Source organism: Mustela lutreola, chromosome 3 (genome assembly GCF_030435805.1).
Source record: "Mustela lutreola isolate mMusLut2 chromosome 3, mMusLut2.pri, whole genome shotgun sequence".
Classification (NCBI taxonomy): domain Eukaryota; kingdom Metazoa; phylum Chordata; class Mammalia; order Carnivora; family Mustelidae; genus Mustela; species Mustela lutreola.
Window position 1 is genome coordinate 210,493,879 of NC_081292.1, and position 17,830 is coordinate 210,511,708.

At 40.0% G+C, this 17,830-nt stretch overlaps 1 protein-coding gene across 12 annotated transcripts in view; it reads left to right on the top strand.

The window, feature by feature from the left end:
* The window catches only part of TFPI (tissue factor pathway inhibitor), a 98,917-nt gene that overhangs the window by 21,443 nt on the left and 59,644 nt on the right, over positions 1-17,830 (top strand). For 2 of the 12 annotated variants that reach the window (XM_059168652.1, XM_059168651.1), the window contains exon 1: positions 12,863-13,164. The gene's annotated coding sequence lies outside the window, so the exon portion shown is untranslated. Of the gene's footprint in view, positions 1-1,006; positions 1,138-12,851; positions 13,165-17,084; positions 17,104-17,830 lie in introns of those variants that run through there. The other 10 variants (XM_059168644.1, XM_059168649.1, XM_059168643.1 and 7 more) reach the window with 10 other exon arrangements.

Sequence of the window (17,830 nt, forward strand, 5' to 3'; positions counted from 1 at the left end):
AAATTTTGATTCTACTCCAATTTTCTCCCATTCGAATAAACACCCCAACCGAACACTCCTTTTTCCTAAACAGCATCCGTCTTTGTGTAAGGAGACGAGGCAGAAAAGACGGGAGTAAGTGAAGTGAGTTTTGTGATGACCAGACACAGCCCTGTTGGTGGGATCATGGCCTCTGCCTTGGCAATACCACTTCCCAGGGACGGGCCACGGTGAGGCGTCACTGCTGATCTGGTCTGCGACTGTGCTCGGCTACTTGTTGCCTTAAGCGCTAAACTCTCGTCAGTTGACGTCAGCTCTCCGATGTTCACATTTCTTCAAATTCAAAGTAGTAACAAAGGCTACTTTAGAGGATTGCTTAAGGATTAAGATAATTTTGTAAAAGGTATAGCAGAATACTAGGTATGTATATATTGGGAGCTCAACAATTTTTATTAATATATATATTTATATACATTTATGTAAATGTACATGTTTAAGGATAAGGTAATTATTAGACTAGGTTGTACTAAAACAAAGAGATCTATATGATGATATGATAATATGATATGAGAATAACAGTAATAATAATGATGGTTTAATGAAAATAAGCATCAGTTTACCTTTTACCTCAGTTTTAAGTTTTTTAAAAGGGAAAATCTGGGATACTAAGTTTGAACTCTCATAAATCAACAACAAATATGCGCACCAAAAATGTAAAATGAACAAGGAATATAAATAACACTTCACAAAAGAAAAGGTGAAAATGTTTAATAAGAAAATGAACATTCAATGTCAGTGTTAGTCAATGAATTGCAAATTAAAATTTTTATATGTTTTGCCTATAAAACTGAGAAAAAAAACCTTGGAAGTATGTTTGACGGAGCTGGGATACCGGTACTATCATAAGCGGTGACGTTCAGCTGGTTAAAGACTGAATTAAATCTTTTAACCATAAAATTCCATTCTAAAAGTTTTAAGAAATTAATCAAGATGTGAAATGAATAAAATTTTGTTTTTTACATTTCAGATGTTGAAATTAGTGAAAACCTCTACAAGATAAACTAACACAGTTTTATATAAATTAAAGAAATAGAATTTTACATGAAGCTCTTGAAATAACTTTTTTCTAAGCAGCTTTAAAAGGACATATTTTATAAGGTAAGACATTCTTTTGTTTGCTGTAATCATCATTACGTCATTAGTGACATTCAGTTTATTGTTAGAACAAAGATTTCAAGAAGACAAGGGTTTTACTGTCTCATTCTTTAGTGTTTCCTTAGATCCTAGAACAGAGCGTATCATACGGTTAATACTCAGGAAATATGTCCATGTTGTTTATTTACATGTTGTTTTATTTTACACTTAGAAATTTTTCCTAGGAAATTTGTAAGTGAATATATTTTAATAAAAATAATAAACTTATGAAAAGAACTATTTAACTTTCTAAAATAAGGTTTATCTGTTAGCAATATTTTTAAGATTCTTTCAGAAAATCTCATCAAATTCTGCCTGCCAACCATTCTTGCTTTTGTGGCTGTGTCTTAGACGAAGGGAGATCATCACAAATCCCCATCAGAGCCATTTTTCTTCAGAATTCCAAGTGACACCGAGCAGTATGGTTTTTTTGGTTTCTTTTAGAAAAGATTAGTGAAAGCACAAATATACACTTAACAACAAAGAGGTAAAAATTTTTTTTTGTTTTAAATAAGATACATATTTTGAATGAAGAATTATTACCCATACAGTTATTTCCTATAAGATACTTGGTAATTTAAGTGATCAGAGTAAAATTAAAAAAACTAAGTATCCTTAATTTCTTTTTAACCCATTACCTGGTACCACTTGAAACTTTTTTGAGATATATTGTCATAAACATAATTTTAGGCATTCTAATGCACCTATGTACATACTACATATAGCAGTTAGACGAACTGTTACTTAGATGAACCTGAACTCCGGTCTAAGTCTCCTTTTTAAACAGACTTACCGAACGTGTGTACATTTTCTCCTCTACCTAAAGCTCAACAACCTTATGCTGCCTTTGCAACTTTTTCTGATACTGTAAGATACGGCCATTTGCCTAAGAAAATACAGAGATCATTGGATCTACGGCAGCAACCTGGCTGACTTCATGGAGAAAACAGGTCTAATTCCTTTGACATAAAATACATAATTGATATCAATATGGTGTCAGGGACTACAGGCTTTCTGGAATCTATTTCCTGTGGAATTTAGATCTTTTACATTAGTTTAAAGGTTGAAGCTTTCTAACAACAGGACATTCGTTAACTAAATAATGAAACATCTGTAATTAAATAGCATTAAACCATGAAAATAATGTATTAGAAGAGTATATACTGTGAAAAAAAAAAGTTAAATGATAAAAAATAGAGTAGCTATGGATAGACACGATATAATCTCATTTTGAAAACAGAAACACATAATGTACATGCACCTGTATAGGAACATCTATGAGAATATACAGAATAATTTTTGTAATGCGTGTAGTTAGGCAATATATATGAGAAATGTTTTACTCGAGTTTGGGCTTTTCTAGACTTTTCCTACTTTTTATAATTAACAGATACTTTTATTTAATCAGTTATTTTATTTTACTGATATTTCATTTTGTTTGGAATGAAAATCAATGGAAAGAGAGCTCACTTTCTACGACTGGATGAACTCGGCAAAGAAACCATCTAACCAAAGGCCCAAAGCTTGCAGAGGAGAATTTCGGAGGAAGAATGTGGGACATGGCGTCAGTCAGTGTAGGACCGGGCCGCTGGGCAGAACACCCAAATGCCGTCAGGTCTGGCAGAACTGAGCTCACGGCAGCACCGTGGTTCTAGCTCGAAGCAGATTTTGCCGTCTACGGGATGAGGTTAGATACGTCTGGAGAGGCGCCTGGTGGCTCAGTGGGTTTAACATCCAGTTCTTGATTTCAGCTCAGGTCATGAGATCAAGCCCTGCTTTGGGCTTCAGACTCTCTGTCTCCCTCTCCCCGCCCTGCCCCCTCTCACGGTCTCAGAAAAAAATGTCCGGAAACATCTTTAGTTGTCACTGTTGAGTGGGAACTGGCTACTGGCGTCTGACAGACAAAAGCCAATGATGTTGCTGCAGCGCACAGGAGAGCCGACTGCGACAACTGTCCCCAAATGTCAACCGTAGAAGGACTTAGAAATCCGAGATAAATACACAGTTTAACTGCCAAGCAGGACAATAAACTGGAAAACGTAGTCATCAGCTAAGTCAGCTGCGCTATTGCCTGCTTTGCGGAAACCCAGCCCTTCTCAAAGTGAACTTCTGTTCCTCGCTGAAGGAACGAGCGAAAGTCCAAGGACCTGGGTCCCCTCGGGGGGTCTTGGGGGAGAGCGGCGGCTGGGTACAACACAGGGAGGACGGCAGGCTGTCCTCGGGGGCTCTGGGGTCAGGGCAGGTCACAGAACCTCATTAGCCAGGCTCTCTGGGGCAGGGCCGATGGGGAGATTATATGCTGCTCCTTGTGTGGCATCATATTTGTCCCAAGAGTCATACGTGACATTGCAAGACTGAAAGGGGCATCAGGACTTCGGATCAAGAACGACTTTCAAGCCTTCAGCTCATAGTCCGCAGTTCACATCCTACTAAGTAGACGCTCCTGTCTATAGAGCAGCCATACCCCAAGGAACTTTACTTATTCATTTTCCTCATAATAAAGGCAAAACGGAGGCAGAAAAGAAATCCCCTTTGAGGACAAAATTCCGAAGGCACCTGCTGTGCACGTGCGTGGGGCAGGCCGGAGACTTGTCTCCCGGGTCACTCGTCCTGCCAAGGCTGGTCACTGCCTCGGCCAGAAAGGCCACTGAAGAGAAAAATCAGCACGTTCAGAAGAGGGTGATGGTGTTCGTCCCGCGTAGTTACTCCGTGAGCCCCTGCCGGCCGTCGGATCTGTGCCGCTGTAGTGCAGTCAGCCTGGAAACGCTCCTGCCCGTCGTGCACTGGACTGGAAGTCACAACAGAGAACAGCCTCACGTTATAACAGTAAAAACTCCCGACGCCCACAGTCACGTTGGGATAAAAATGGCCAAACAGAATAATGTTTCAAGAAGTTATTCTTCTTTTAACGTTGCCTTGATGCCATACTTTTTGCTTTTATTTAGGAAGATTTTAGAATTTCAAAAATTAAACATTTCGGAGACAATGAACAGTGGAAACGTTCTCTCTCCAGTGCTGTGCGGGTATATGCTCCGCTTGATTTTTCACTTAAATATTCATCATCAAGGAAAAGTACAAGAAATAAAACATCAAAAATCCAAGTAATGATCATTTACAGTTAATAAATGTTAACATTTTTATATTTTCTATGTATTTACATGAACTTAGTTACATTTTACTGCATAGTGTTTTATATGAAATACAGAATTATGCAGTATTCTTATATAAAAGTATAAAATATTACAAATACAACTGAAAGCTCCACTATTTTAGCCTTTCCCGGTCGCGCTCCTCTCTCCTTCCCATTTCCTTTCTTCCGGGACAACTGGCTGCCGCAGGTGCGTCTTTCAGTGCACACACCTCTGTCCTTAATATGCAGTGTTACGTTCGTGGGCTTCCAAAGTGATGTGATTTTTAAAAAAATACTTTATGTATTTATTTGTCATAAGCAGGGGAGCGGCAGGTGGAGACAGAGCAGGCACCCTGCTGAGCAAGGAGCCTGATGTGGGACTCGACCCCAGAGCCCTGGGATCATGACCTGAGCCAAAGGCAGATGCTTAACCCACTGAGCCACCCAGGATTCCAATAAATGATGATCTTGATTTTTGAGGGTTTTTTTTTTTTTTTAAGATTTTTAAAGTAATCTTTACACCCAGTATGGAACTCAAACTTAGAACTTCTAAACCAGGACTTACATGCTCTACTGACTGAGCCACCGGGCACCCATGTTTTTAACTTACTGATTTATTTTTGAGTTCCGGACATGTTCACAAATATTCATGAACACCTACTTCTCCATTAAGATTCTACCAAATGATCACCACAATGTGTTTACCTATTCCATGTTGATTGATTTTTTGCTTTTAATGTTATATTTTTATAAAAATAGTGCACTTGATATCACTGTAAATATCTACTGATGCACAAAGCAGTGCGTAATTTTTTTGTATAATAGAGATAGAATTTCTCTATTTCTGACTATATTTTATTTAGAAATTACTAGACGTGGGTTTATGAAACTTTTTTTCTAGTTTATGAAGGACATTAAGTAGTTATTATGGAAACATATGAGAAAGGTGACATAAGGCCTAAAACAGGGAGGAAGTGTGACCTAATACTTAAGTTGTATGCTCCGAATTCAAACTATTTGGATTCATATCCCACTGTCATTCATTAGCTCTTCCAGTTTGCGCAAGTGAATGGACCATTTATCTTAATCTCCAAATAGAAAAATAGAATGACCCATTTCATGATGGTTCCTTAAGCAGAACACATGGAGAGTAATGTCTGGCAACAAATAAGCCTTAAGCAAGCACTGGTTATTGTTGTTGTGTTATTTATTTATTTTTATATGCGTAGCTGTATTACCATTTCCACTAATCAAGGAGTAAAGCGCGCAAGGGTTTTGAATACTGGAGGCAGCTCTCCGGGTCTGTCGGTCCAGTTCCCTCACCCAGTGCCAGGACGTCTTTAGAACAGCGTCCGCATATCCCGGGGCCTCCTCCACCCCTGCAAGGAGCAGACACACTCCTCACCACTGCGCGGCTCATCCTCTCTCCTTAAACTACAGTGGTCACGGGCCCCCAGTAACTTCTTCCATCTAATTACTCTCTGTGGAGCGATACAGAACAGAGGTACTGTTGTTTCTACACAATCACCTCCTAAATACTTCAAGAGAATATAGACTATGACTCTCCACAGCTTGAGTTCTCCTCTTAAAATTAAATATCCCAGGTTGCATCAATATTTTTAGACATATGTATTTATAAGATATATAAATGTGTTTGCCTTAAGAAAACTAGGTCTTATCTTGCTACTGTGAGCACACTCTGCTTTGACAATTGTTCTCTACAATTTTGTCCAGATAGGAGAGCAAAATACCCCAAAGTGAAGTGGGCATGTTACTTTCTTTTTGCTCGATGATACAGATCAATTACTGTGACCTAAGATTGCATGGTGCTTTTTTAACAGGCGTGTCACTTCCTTGGGACTTACTTCGCAGAGGTAGAAGCATAACAAATCCCATCTCATCAGGGAAAAGCAAAAGCATTTACCTCTTTATTAATGTCTTAGAGATACAGAGAAACATTCCAGATTCTCACAGAGGAGTTAGACAAACTAAGTAAGATTGGGGGAAAAAAGCACATTAATGAAAGCAAAGGTTCTAAGTAATCTCACCGTGCTAGCCAATAGAATATCTGATTCTAGATACCTAGAAAGAAGAAGTTAGGAATTCAACTTGTTTTATTTTTCCTCTGAGACACTACATTTTAAAAAATCAATAAGTAGCTATAATTATGAAATACAATGCCTAAGCACAGATGATACAAAAATGTAGCTTTTCCTGTTTTCTTAGTTAATATGTTTTGTCCGATGAGGAAAATCATTTGCTCAAGACGTCTGCCTGTTAGTAACGCGAGTTACGTCCGAAGGTCTGAGAAGGCCACACCACCCTCAGCCATGACTAGACCTTCAAGGTCCCAGTGTTACCACTACTTCCCAACAATCATTCGTACAAAAAAGAAAGAATCGTCTTATTAATAAAAATATGAACTACAGAAAACAAAGGTAACAATGATTCTAGTGTAAGTTTGTATGCAGGCTCTCATTTTGATCTCCATGCGACGATTCAACCAAATTAGAGAAGTACTAGTTTTCTATAACTAGTTCTCTGCAATTTTGTCCGGATAGGAGAGTCAGTTTGTGACCATAAATTCCTAAATACCCCTTTGTTATTACAATTTGCTACACAAGAATTTACTTCAGGCTGCTACATATTTCAGATCGATCGGTGTTTGATTCTGTTTGGGCTGCAGCTCAACATCAGTAAGTCTGCAGAGCGCATTCCCCTCAGATTACTGCATATCTGGCAACGAAGTGCGCAGGGGAAAAGAAAGAAAGAAAAAGCAAGAAAGGAAAATGGCTCCAGAGAGACAGAAGGAAGTCAGTTCAAGGGTCCAGTTTAGCTCAGACCCCGGGGTTATACAATCTAGTAATATGGGTGCGGTGAGGATAATAGATCTTCGAGGGAAGAACATCTGTAAGCGAGAGTGTAGTATTCATTTCTGCCTAAGTTATGCTGGAGAGAAAAGCTCCCCCCAACACCGCAGGGCTTTTACCAAGAGAGGGTTTATTTTCAGTGACCTCGGTGGGTCATCCGTGCTGGTGCCCCATTTCTTCTTTAAGTGAAACCACAGTAAAGTGTTCAAAAGAATAACCCTCATGTGGGGGACATGAGAGTCATCTGTCAGAGAAAATGAAGAAAATAAGTATACAACTATAAAATTCATAAACTTCCCATAAAGCTCATAAAGATCTGTTTAGCTGTTGCTGATGTGTTTTTTATCTGCTCATTCTATTAGCCGAAGCTAGCAATAGAGCAAAACTTAATGCCGATGTGGAGGGAATATATGCTCTTGTCCCTGGTTATCAAAGAGGGACCCCAAGGGAGGAGCAGAGAATGTATCAACAAATAACATAATCTGCCACAGAGAAGAATTTAAAAAGAAGCTAAGTTTTCCCTTTCTTCCCAGAATGTATCTAATTCCCTTCTTCCCTATGAGAAGAGTTGCTGTTGGAATTGCTTTTTTGGAAATCTCTTTTTGGAAATTAAGAAAATTGAGATACTTAATGGTTAAAACAGAACAAATTTTTCACATTAGTAAAAATAGGGACTTTAGGGGCACCTGGGTGGCTCAGTCATTAAGCTGCTGCCTTCGGCTCAGGTCATGATCTCAGAGTCCTGGGATCGAGCCCCGCATCGGGCTCTCTGCTCAGTGGGGACCTGCTTCCCCCTCTCTCTGCCTGCCTCTCTGCCTACTTGTGATCTCTGTCTGTCAAATAAATAAATATAGACAAAAATCTTTAAAAAAGAAGAAGATGTTTATAAAATCTTCTGTAGACATTGGTTTGGAACATCCTGTCGAATTTGGTGGTTCTCTATGTTGCAACATTGTGTGCTCTTCTCACAATTCCTTTAAGGAACTAAGTTCCTTCCAGATTCGTCTCACTCCTACAGACTTACCTGAACTTGTTGAAACATTCGATTTATTTTAATGGACAAGATTCTTAATGAATAAAATTAGGAAATGTTTCCTGATACATTGGACTAATAAAGAAAAAAAAAAAAAAAGACTGTTTTATAGCTTGGATAAGATACGGACCAGCTCATAGTGAAGAGCCTGGAGTGTATTTGAGTCCTGTGAGAGCTGGAAGCAGAGCGTTCAGAGAGTGGTAAGGAATGAAAAGGAAAAGTCCCCAGAATTAGATGGGGTTTGAAACAACCAGATCCCGAGAGATAAAAAGAGCTTTAAGATCAATGGCAAATAGTCAAATTGTTGGTGAGAACATTTTTTTTTAATCCAACTAATTTCGACTCAGACTTGTACAGAGCGGACTGCAAACTGGGGGTAAACCCGCAAGAACGGGCACAGGCAGAGCTCAGGGAAGGGAGAAGCTGAGTCCACGGAGCAGGTAGCGACAGTGACCGTCTCATCTCAACAGTCGCTTTCCATCGTGTCCCCAGCCTCTCTTTGGGACAAGAATATGCCAGTTTGGGTCAGCTACATGGACACTAAACGGTGAAAGGTCTTCATCGAAGCTGAGTGCTACGTAAATGTGCAATGGGCAGTCTCTGCGGGATTCATTTCTGCTCCGCAGTCGCTCGCTCTTCCAAATAGAGTTCTTCACCTCACAGAAAGCAGATTTCTTCAACGTAGGGTGTTAAAGAACAAAAATCCAACCAACTAGACATGAAGGTCAAATGGGCTTTATTCAGCAAGTCATGACTTTGATCATCCCACCTAGAAAATAGAGGAGAGCTCCAAGGAATTGTACAAATGCAAGGTTTTCCTAAGCAGGGTGTAGAACGAGGAGGTCGTTAGCAAATGAAAAGACAAGACTGTCCCAGGTCAGGTCATCTTGCGTAGGGCTAAGGGCCAGAGGTCTTACTAGCTGAGAACCCTGGGGAACGTGGAGGCCCTGGGCCGCAGACCACCTCGCTTGTGCTGCTCAGGAAGTTCCTGAATAATCAGTTAGGGTTGACCTTTTGGGGGAAGGTCGAAATTGCAATTAGTTAAGCCCCAGTTTAGTGACTTGGCCTACCTGGTGCCATGTGGGGCCTGTGTTTTTCTTGTTAACGAGGGGAAAAGGGAGTGGTAGAAGGATGTGTGTCTCTGAGGGCTAGAAGAGCTTGAAGGGCGCCTGGAGAGGCCTTGGCTGGGGAGCTGCGCGGCCTCCCTCTCCTGTCCCGCTCCCAGCCCTGCTCCTGCTTTCGCTCTTTCCTTGTCTCCCGGGGCTGCGCATTCTCTCCCCTTGATTCTTTGTTTTGTTTTTATTATTTGAAGAGAGAGACACAGCGAGAGAGGGAGCACAAGCAGGGGGAGCGGGAGAGGGAGAGCAGCCTTCCTGAGGAGCAGGGGCCCGTGCGGGGCTGGAGCCCGCCCGGACCCCGCGATCACGACCTGAGCTGAAGGCAGAAGCTCACGACAGAGCCGCCCAGGCGCCCGCGTTCATTCGGACCCCCGCTGCCTCCCCTGGGCTCTCTCGAGTGGCCGGAGAGGAGGAGGTAGGGGATGATTATGCAGCAACGTTTCCTTGTTGAAAGTGAAGTTTTAACACAGCCAAGCTGTGTTCCGGTGTGAGTTACCGAATGTGTGTGAGCAAGGAGCACAGAAGAACGTTCCAACACCCGCACGTTGAAGTCAGACCACAGATTTGAATCCGCAGATCATAATCCTCCTTCCTTAACCTGTGACGTGTGGCCCCTGACAGGGAGTGGAGGGGCGCCTGGGGACTCGGTGGCTAAGGTCCGCGTGTGGCTCAGGTCCTGATCCCAGCGTCCTGAGATCAAGCCCCCGCCATGGGGCTCCTGGCTCAGCAGGGAGCCTGGTTCTCCCTCTGCCTCTGCCCCCGCCCCCGGCTTGCGTTCCTCCTCTCACTGTCTCTCTGTCAAATAAATAAATGAAATATTAAAAAAAAAGAAAGGGAGTGGAGTTTATCACCCCAAAATATTCTTCTTTGGTGTAAGGGTGATTGTAGGCTGCTTTTTGGTTTGTTTATTTTTCCAAGTTAGAAAAATAGAACATACTTACTATTTCGTTGACTTGATTTATAACTTTTATTTATTTATTTATTTGAATTTCTTTAATTGATGTATCGCTTATGATGTTACCTTAGTTTCAGGTACACAAGACGGTGCTTGGTCATCACGCTCACCACAGTGTAGCCACTTCCCATGTGTCACATCCAACACCATGAACTGTCTTCCCTGTGCTGCACCTTTTAACTCTGCGACTTACTCATTCCATAACTGGAAGTCTGTAGCTCCTACTTAGGGTGAATACTTCCTGAAAAACGCCAGATACAGGAAAAGCTTTGAAAATGGAGAAGTTACCTTTTTTTAAGGAACAAGTACATTTATAAAAGAAGTCTCCATCTATACAGGGTCTCCCTCTCCCTTCCTCTAGCTGGGATTTATCAGTGGAGAAGGCAAAGACTTAAATTCGCGGAGCAATCGCATCCTCGGTTACTGTCTTTTCCCAGTAGCTTCCATAACTGCTCACCCACACCCCAACATTGTCTTCTGTCTTTAGAGATGTTTAAGGTGGTGGCTTGGGCCACTTCAAGGAGTTGCTCAGTTTTCCAAGGTATCGCCCTTGTATACAGTAGGCATACATGTGATTACACTTGTGTTTGTTTTTTCCTGTTGATCTTTTTATTACAGAGTGGTCAGCCAAGAACCTAGAAGGGTAGAGGGAAATCATTTCTTCTCTCCTACACTACTGCAGGGAAGGAAACATTTTATTGGTCTTTCAAGGTCCTTCTAGCTGGAATAAGAACTAAATTGACAGGCGATGGATTAATAGGAGAAAATAATACTAATTTTGTACGTATGCGTAATCCACAGGTGTGGAAATTCCAAAGATAGGCAAAATGAGGTCTATGTGTCATTTGAACTAAGGAGAAGGGCGTAGGGGTCTAGGACATCAAAAGGAAAGAAAGCAATTCACTGGAAGATAAAAAAGAACAAATGTGTCTACCATGCCTAGTTCAAGTTGTATTGTAGTTATCTCTGGCAACAGCTCTATTCCTGCAGCAAGTATTCTATCTAAATTCTTTTAGGCTAGGGGCGCCTGGATGGCTCAGTGGGTTAAAGCCTCTGCCTCTGGCTTAAGTTATGATCCCAGGACCCTGGGATCGAGCCCTGCATGGGGAGGTGGGTGTCCTGCTCAGCGGGGAGCCTGCTTCCCCCTCTCTCTCTGCCTGCCTCTCTGCCTGCTTGTGATCTCTGTCTGTCAAATAAATAAATAAAATCTTTAAAAATAAATACATAAATTATTTTAGACTATTGGGGGGGAAGCAAATAGACTTTTCCGAATCTGCTGTGTTTTGATTGCTTTTTTTTTTTAAGATTTTATTTATTTATTTGACACAGAGAGAGAGATCACAAATAGCCAGAGAGGCAGGCAGAGAGAGAGGGGGGAAGCAGGTTCCCCATGGAGAGCCTAATGTGGGGCTCAATCCCAGGACCCTGAGAGCATGACCTGAGCTGAAGCCAGAGGCCCAATCCACTGAGCCACCCATGTGCCCTGTTTTGATTGCTTTTAATGAAAAAGTAAACTTCATGCCAAAGTGGGTCATCTTGGGGTGGCCTGCCCTGGGCACCTACATCATAAAGAGAAGACCCTCTTCATAAGCTAGTTGTGAGAATTAAATGTGGTGGTTTATGAGCTAGACACCTAATAGTTATTCAATAAATATGAAAAACACAGAAGAAAAGTTACCCCTTACCCAGAGATCAAAGGAATGAATCAAAAAAAGTTGAAGGCATAAAGACAATCTGAAACGGAGAAAACAAGAAACTGGTGGATTTTCTCATCAAATGACCTAAGGTTTCAGGGCATAGTGGATTCTGATGTCTTAGGGAAGCTCTAGTGATCTTAGTCTGAGATGACCGTAATTCCATTGGGAAAATCCTAAAGGTTAACCTCAATGACAGCAGCCTACAGCAGAGCAAAGGGACAGAGTTAAGTACTTACAAATCATGTAAAATGTTAATATCATCATCATCATATGATAAACAGTAACAAACACAATAGTTAACATTTATCGAAGGTTTGCTCTGTGTGGGAGCCTATCTCAAGTACTTTATATATGCTATATGTGCATATACATTTATATGTTTCAATACATTTACTCTTATATCAAACCTGGGAAATTTTATTATCATTATTTTAGGGAAAAAGAAACAGAGGCACAAAAGAATTTACATAATTGACCAAAGTTGCAACTAGCTGAGCTGCGGGGCTCACAGCCCGACGTGCTGCAACAGAGAAGGCAGCGTATTCCCTCTAATCATAGGAAACTGGAGTAGCCGCCAGATTTTTGCACAAGTATACTGATATTATGGACAAAATAATTTGAAGAAAAAGCAAACTGGAAAAATGTTCATTTTATTAAGTAACAATGTAATACTACATATAGACTGCTTTAAAAATATGTAACTGGGTGGGGGGAAGTGCTCTGTTTTTTCAACTGTTGCAAAAGGAATCCTAGAAAGTAGAAGAAAGGGTTATTTCAGAACAGTAATCGTGAATTCTTAGTGTAAGCTGTTTCCTTTGTTTCGTCCATAAAAGAAAAGCCTTTCAAAGAGTTTTGGCAAAATTAGCCTAAATACTGTTGCAGTGACCTAAACAGGAAGCCTGGGTCGTCCCAACCACGCTCCATCTCTGCAACCAGCCCGGAGGCTCCCTCTCTGCTCCAGCAGACAGGAGCTTTGGGCCGTGGGATCCTCAACTCCCTCCTCGCCCTCTGCGGCCGCAGGATCAGATTACATCGCGCACAATTCTCCACTCCGCAGTTTCTTGATCTGTTTAAAAGACAACGCAGAAGAGATAAGTCCCCTCTTCACTGCCTGGAAGGGAGGACAAAGTGCCCTCAACTCCGCGCTGAGAAAAATCTTTCAAAGAACTTTCGTCAGAGATTTTACTCGTGAGTATTTGGCAAGATACTTTCTAGCCCTTGAGAAATAATTTTTCTTTTTTGGGGGAAGAAGAGCAGGATCCTACTGAGAGGCAAAGCCTGGTAGGGGAGGACCGTTTTCGTTCAACCGGCGAGGGGTATTGACCCTTCTCTAAACAAAGTAAACTCCCAAATCCAGCTCTCTGCACTTTGCCGTCTTAAGGGAATGTATGGGCAGCATATCTTTATGCTTTTTCTTTCAGAAGTTGGTGAGATGTAGCCTTTCTTATAATTTTCCACTTGTAGTGGCAATTCTTACTAATTGTGTGTTTAATTAGAATTTTCTGAATATTTGGTTTACTTTTAAATATTATTTATTAACACAAAGAAATATGATAATGAGACTCTCTGGCATGTTTAAAGAAATTTTTTTTCATTCCTTTTAATGTTGACAGTTAAAATGAAGTATACACATTAGAATTCTTGTAATCTAAATTAAATATTTTATGCCTACAGTAACTAAGCCTCTCTGAGGAAATGCTTTACAAGTCTTTAAAGACCAAAGCTCATATTCTAAGATACTTAAATAAGAATATTTAAGTGTAAGTATAAGGATGAGAATTGCACTACAGATAGTGTAATTATGTTAATTAGAGCAATAGATCTCCATAGATCTCCATGATGTACTATCATGTCCTGATGGTTATGAAAAGACATTAGTAAATAAAAGCACATACTATAGAAGCACACCACCACAGAACTACAATGAGACCAAGTTATTTAATGATGGAGAAAGCTCTTTTATGTAAGTATTACCAAAAAATGAAGGCCAAGAGCAGAGCCATGTAGGAGAAAAAGAAAAGATAAGCAACAGCCACCCTGAGTCACAGTGCTCTGGAAATTAGTCACAAATGACTCTGTAAACTGTGTGATAAACACAAAGAGCAGAGCCCAGGCAGGAAGCATACAGCCCAGAGAGCCGTATTTTATGTGTAAAGGCCTAATATTTAGGTCAGAAGGGAAACATGTCAATTTTGAGATACTGCAAAGTTTTTAAACCTAACACAACCCTTTCCTAAAACATGTTTAGATTTTTGTGATTCATCATTCTAGTGATGATTATTTCAAGACGTGCTATCTGTATCTCATCTGATCTTTAAGCTAAAAAGTGAGTAATGTCTTTGAAAATGTGTTGGAGTATGAAATTTGATTCAGAGACTGCGGGTTAATAAAATGATATTAGATACTCAGAGATCATCGGAGATTACATTTAAAATAATGTAAATACAGATAATTAACATTATAGATTTAAAACCAAAACTTTAAAATACTTTAACAATTTGAATCGTTACACTGGGAAACCAAATGTGTCTTTAGGTGCCCGACCTTAGAATCCTCCTGGAGAACTTCAGTGACATCCCATTACCATTTGGTTCCTCTTTCTATTAGATGTGCTGAATGGCACAAATTTTGTTTTGTTTTTGTTTTTTTAAAGGTCTAGTCTGATACCTTTAAGAATTTGTTTCACCTCCAATGACTGGATCAAAATCCCCCTGGGAAACGTGGCTCCTGTCCACATGAATTACGCTCTCGGTGCTTACTGGTCTGATTGCTTGTCTGTCACCCAAGGCTTCACTTACGTGTTGGTCGTACAACTATTTTGACTAGAAGCTTCTGTAATAAACATTTTTGCTAAATTGAAAGATAATCTATGAAGTGGAAAACTATTTTGTGTTAAATTGTAGTTTTCATAACATTAATTTACTCTTTTCTTCAGAATGAATTCCCTGATCTTGGTTATCTGTATTACTCAAATTCAAAAGATAACTGGACAGGATGACTAACTACTGGAAGAAAAGGCCAAGTTCAAAAGGCTTTACTTATTCCCAGAATACATAACAGCTGACCAAATAGCAGATGTGCTATATATTCTTTAGAAATGGTTGGCTTAAATTCAGTGTCTGGAATTTTTAAGACAGATTATACCTCATATCACCATGTAATTAGCAGGAAAAAAAAGCAAAGTAAAAAAGTAAAAGGCAGGAAAGACAATCTGGAAAGGGAAGGAAGTTCTTAGAATGGGGTTTTCAAACTATTTGTTAGTATACATTAGCTAAGTTGAATAATAATAGTATTGGTTAAAATAGGTTAATTGTATTGCCAATTCATTTTTGGTATGTAGACACCATCAGGGAACTGTCCTGTAATCTAATTCCGCTGTTTCAGTAAAGACGGTCTCCGACCACTCGCTTTTCTGTTTTCCATCTAAAATATTTAACTTGGGAAATTAATTTATAGAGCTGCCTTTTTTAAAACAAATATTCTTAAATGCATTAGTTTTTATAGAAATATATCATTACTATAATTCCTTCTGATTGTTTTGTGGTTTGGAGAAATCTGAATTCAAGAAATTGAGTAACTTGGGCGCCTGGGTGGCTCAGTTGGTTAAGCAACTGCCTTTGGCTCAGGTCATGATCTTGGAGTCATAGGATTGAGACCCACATCCTGCTCCCTGCTTGGCAGGGGGTCTGCTTCTCCCTCTGACCCTCCCCTATCATGCTCTCTCTCTCCAATAAATAATTAACATCTTAACAAAAAATAAAAAGAAGTTGAGCTACTAATGAAGTCCTCGTTTCTGAATATTAAATCTAACCCAAACGAAGAAAGGGTACAATTTATTCCAGAAAATTCTTTCATGCTAGACCATCTCTCTTGGGTCTCTGAGATCCTCAGTAACTGGTTTCTTGGCAGGATACACCATTTCCAGGAGCCCAGTCTTCCCCTTACTCTTCTTTCCTTGTTTCCACTTCTTCTCCAAGTGGTAGGTGTAGAACAAGAGCTTAGACTCAACTACCGAGGGGCGCCTGGGTGGCTCAGTCTGTTGGGTGTCTGCTTTCAGCTCAGGTCATGGTGTCAGGGTCCTGTGACTGAGCCCCTCATTCCACACTCTGCTCAGTCAACAGTGGGTCTGCTGCTCCCTCTTTCTCTGTTCTCTTTCTCTCAAATAAATAGATAAAATCTTTGGGGAACAAAAAGATTCAACTAACAAAAGGTTGAGGGTGACCTAGTCTTTTCCACATTTCTTTTTTCCAGAAGCAATAGCCAAAAGTGCTGGGCCCATGTCAAATCTCCTCTATTCATCTCTCTTCAGGCCTTCCCTTGGGGGTTTATGTTCTCTCTCGGTTGGAATAAACACGCTTTAATTTTATTTTAAAAACAAAAGAGTAAAAGGACACCGTGGCCCGCAGTGGAAGTTCCAATGATGCAATATTTCTATCCCAGTTTTTCCATCTGGTGGGCGAGTTTCCCAAGGTGACATGGACTTATTGGAAGGAATCCCCAAATCAAAATGTACTGGTAGCATTCTCTCCACACTGAGTAGGTATTATGTTGTTTCAACATCAGAAGTGTGAAGGTATCAATCCCTATGGCCCTAATAAAATGTAGGGTTTTGATCACCAAACGTAATATGCCATGAATCTCTTCAGCTGTATCACACCCTCAGCACCAGCACCACTCTGCCATCAGTCTGTCTGTCTCCGGGTCTGACTGTCCATAATGACCCATCTGGAGGCATCCCCTCATTTTTCATTCCACAAGGCTTAGAAATGGAGTAAATCTTAGTAATGGGTTGAGTCTTCAGAAAAATAGTGTTTGTTGCAAATTTTGATAATATTTTTAGGGTTCACCTAGGAAACTATAGTATCTAAGGAAATGAATCAAAACAATTATATCAAAATTTCATATGCCTACTCTTGCTTATTTTTGGGCCATCTATTTTCAAATATACATGAAAACAAATGAATGAATTTCTGACTCATGCTACATGAATGAACCCTGAAAACGTTCTGCCAAGTGAAATAAACCAGACACAGAAGAACATAATTCCATGTGTCTATCCAGAGTAGACAAGTTCACACAGCCCGAGAGTGTACTGGAGTCTGCCAGCATCAGGGGAAGGGCTGAATGGTGAGTTATTGCTTACTGCATACAGAGATCTGGTTGGGGCGACAAGGATCTCAGAAGTAGATAGTGGCGATGATTGTACAGCATTGTGAGTGGAATTAACGCTACTGCCCTGTACACTTAAAATGGTTACAACCGCATATTTTATGGTGTATCTACTACAATAGAGAATACTAAAAGAAAACTGTTAACAACAATTCAGTTTGAAGGATTCTAGATTCCTAATAACATTCCCTTTTCATTTTCTCAAATAATAGAATAAAAGTACAAATATTATGGTGTTGGATACCTGAATTTTTAAAAATCAAAGCAAATTCTTCCTATTTTGTTTCCTGATGAAAACAGGAACATATTTTTACCTAATATTGCTGTACTGGAGGCTGTTTTTTTTTTGTCATATTTTTTTTGGTTTTGGTACCAGAGTAATTTGGGCCTCACAGATTGGGTTGGCAAGTATTCCCTCCCTTCTGTTCAATTTTCTGGAGTAGTTGATGTAAAATTCATATTATTTCTTCTTTAAATGTTTGGTGCAATTCGCCAGTGAAACCATCTGGGACTGAAGCTTTCTTTGTAGAAAGGTTTATAATTACAAAATTTGATTTTTTAAAAAAAATAATTATAGGGATATACAAGTTATCTATTTCTTCTTCAGTGAGCTTTGGTAGTTTGTGTGTTTCGAGAAATTGGTGCTTTTATCTAAGATGTCAAATTTATAGGCATAAATTTGTTT